General features: G+C 38.1%; 1 non-coding gene across 1 annotated transcript; it reads left to right on the top strand.

Annotated features, from left to right (window-relative positions):
* Nucleotides 1-1,790: 1,790 nt before the first annotated feature.
* On the top strand, nt 1,791-1,862 carry Trnag-ucc (transfer RNA glycine (anticodon UCC)). The gene has a single exon. It is a non-coding gene; the product is annotated as a tRNA-Gly (tRNA).
* The last annotated feature ends 1,661 nt before the right edge of the window (nt 1,863-3,523 follow it).

Here is a 3,523-nt window from a genome sequence, read left to right as displayed (position 1 = left end):
CAGGAGTGTATTTAATTCATTAGATAAGAAATTAGAGGCTATTGCCATTTTCTGTGACCTGTTGAAAGCCTTTGACTATGTGAATCACAGCTTTCTCTTCAGTAAATTAGAATATTACGGTGTCACCGGCAGTGCTGCAAAATGGTTTGAGTCTTACCTTTTTAACAGGAAACAACGGGTGTCGTTGCAAAATACCTGTGGAGTAAGCAGTCAGTCTTCATCTGATTGGGAATTAATTACATAAGGTGTTCCTCAAGGTTCCATCTGGGATCCGTTGCTTTTTCTTGTGTACATTAATGATCTCTCGTCATTTACATCGCCAGATGCTAAGTTTGCAGATAATACAAACATATCAATACATAGCAAGTCAAGTACAGATTTAGAAATGGCTGCTAATCAAATTTTTGCTGCCATTAATAAATGGTTTAAAGCTGATTCACTGTCATTATACTTTGAAAAGACCCACTATAAGCATTTCAGAACCTGTAAGAGATTTCCTCCCAGCATGAGTAAAACATATGAAGATATGCAGATCGAAGGAGTTGACAGTGTTAATTTCTGCAGTTGGGAAAGACACACCACAGAATTGCTGAAGTACCTAAACAAGTCTGTACTTGCTGCGTGAATGATGTCAGATGTAGGAAGTATAAATATAAACAGAACTTGCATACTTTTCTTACTATTCTTCAATTATGTCATAAGACCTCGTATTCAGGGGAAACTCGTCACACGGGGCAAAAGTTTTTAGAGTGCAAAAGCGTGTAATAAGACTCATTTGTGGTGTAAATTCAAGAACATCATGTAGAAACTGTTCAAGGAATTGGGTGTTCTAACCACTCATTCTCAGTAAATGTATTCCTTAATGACGTTTGTTGCAAGTAATATCTCTTTATTTCCAAGTAATAGTTCAATATTTATAATCATTGCTAGGATTAAGACCAATCTACATAAAGGTTTAAAATCACTTACATTGGTCCAAAAAGGGATCAAAAATTCAGGAACAATTTTCAGTAAATTGCCAGTAACCATTAAGAACTTAGTTTTAGGTAAAGCTCAGTTTAAACAGAGTCTGGAGTAGTTTTTGGTAGGCAGTTCCTTCTACTCTGTAAATGAATATCTTGCCAGGGAGTGTTAGACCAGCTCAAGTAAAAAAATGTCTGTTGGATTTCAGTTTGGACAGCACTTGGTCACGATAGTCAAGATTAGGTATTTAGTGTATGATGAATGTATTAAAACAGCGTAGCTAAGTTTCATTCTGACAATGTATTAATTCTGTAAGTATCAGCAGTTCCAGTTTACTGTAATGTATTCACATATTTTGACAACCTCCTGACAAATGATCAGGGAAGTGAGTATTATATGCAAATGTTTTATGTTTCTTAAGTTATGCTTTCTGACTTGTTCAGCACCCACGAGAATCATCTCGTTTTTGGGTCTATGGAACGAAAACTGAATCTAATCTAATCTGAAATGGAATGGCATGGATGACTAAATGGTTCTTTTCATAAGGACACAGACGTCTACTTCCCGTTCTTGTACGAAGTTGTGCTCTGTCGATAAAGACCACGTCGTCGACAGGAGTTTAAAAAATTTTCTTACTCATTCCCCTGAAACTCCTCAATAGCCGACTCTTGTCTAATGACGGAGACTATCCGCGCGTCAATAAAACTCAGAGCGTGCTGCATGCAGCACGTCTGGCTGGGATCTGGTCCTCTGACGTCACAGAGAAAGCCAGAGAAGCGCTGTGCTCGTTTAGATGAGTCAGCTACTTGAGGAAGCTGCATGACGGGGCGATGGTGGTGTAATGGTCAGCATAGTTGCCTTCCAAGCAGTTGATCCGGGTTCGATTCCCGGCCATCGCAGTTATTTTGCTTACCGTTTGTTTTTGCAACACTTGGATCGTTCAGTACCATTTTAACTTATTTTACTTTTAGGTCATAGATCATAGAAAAAGTCGATCAATTACGCATTCGTATATGTGTTGCAGCTCGGTACTGCCACAACGACCCCCAAGAACTTGTATTGATTCTTAATTCTCTGTGAGACTGACGTCGTCAGGTGCAGGAGACCCTGTGATAGTATTTGTTGTGTGCATATTTTAGTTGTCTTGATCGCAACATAATGTAGTAACCTGATGATAAACGGGTTCTGTTAACTAGCAACCATCCATAAATCTTGCTTACTTTCCCGCTGGTTTTATACACTAACCGTCACGCTCTGACGGATACTGACAAGTTGTAGTTGTTAACGTCGTACGTCGGCACCAATTATTGGTGTAAGCATGATATGAGGATGGTTGCTAGTCAACCGAAACCGGTTATCATCTAGCCGTAATTACATTAGAGCCCGCATCTCGTGGTCGTGCGGTAGCGTTCTCGCTTCCCACGCCCGGGTTCCCGGGTTCGATTCCCGGCGGGGTCAGGGATTTTCTCTGCCTCGTGATGGCTGGGTGTTGTGTGATGTCCGTAGTTAGGTTTAAGTAGTTCTAAGTTCTAGGGGACTGATGACCATAGATGTTAAGTCCCATAGTGCTCAGAGCCATTTGAACCATTACATTAGATTACGATCAAGTCCATTGAAATACTTTATTCTTAATTCTAACGCTGGTTAAAAATGTGTCACGCAGTTTCGACTTTCTCTTTCCAGACTTGATTGGGGCACGTGGGCGTCGACTTTTAAAAAATATTGGGTGGGGGAGGGGGGGGGGAGCATACTGGGGGTCTTGCCCCGAGAAATTTTCTAAATTTTATATCAAAAATAGTGAGTGTTTAAGTTTTTTTGAGCATTTTAGAGTCATATGATCAACATTAGAACCCCGAAAACTGGACTCTCGATGACTCGACACTCCGGGAAACTCGATAAGACTGACACATTTTTTGGCTTTGAAAAAAGAAACAAAACATAAACACACATAGTATTTTCGTAAAAAACTAATTTACTTTACAGTAATAATCGTGCTTATAGACTATTAGAGAGCAGTGAATACATAGCTCTCAAAAGACTGAAATTATATTTAAATAAATCCTAAACTATCATTAAAAGAATAAAACATAAAATATTGCTGTCGCACAGTAATAGCACTTTGATTAATAGGTGAAATAGCTAATTTAAGCTTACCCTGAAGAAGGCGCAGCGTTCATTAAATAAAAACAGTATCCCAAAGTTAATGCTTTAATAGAGTTAATAAAGTTAATACAGTATGCCTAATACTTTCAGTAAAAAATTACGTAAATAGCGGGTTTTAGTTGGGTTTTACTCCCTAAAATTATTTAAGTATTTGAAAATAACTAATACAGTACTATAATAATACAGTACTAAGCTAGCACTAATATTTCGAAACCGAAAATTTAACATTATGTACGTATTTAAATCTCTATTTCATAAAGATTTTTAATATTGCTCTAAATGCCATAATTAGCGCTAGAGTGTCTTTAGAAAGGTGCAAATGTCGACTGCCTGGATTACTGAATATGAAGTCGTTGATGACTGGTCGGATACCCAATTAATCCAAAACATCTATGTG

This window comes from Schistocerca nitens, chromosome 7, assembly GCF_023898315.1.
Source record: "Schistocerca nitens isolate TAMUIC-IGC-003100 chromosome 7, iqSchNite1.1, whole genome shotgun sequence".
Taxonomy (NCBI): Eukaryota; Metazoa; Arthropoda; class Insecta; order Orthoptera; family Acrididae; genus Schistocerca; species Schistocerca nitens.
Note: the sequence above shows the minus strand (reverse complement) of the source record. Positions and strands in the feature narration are given on the sequence as shown.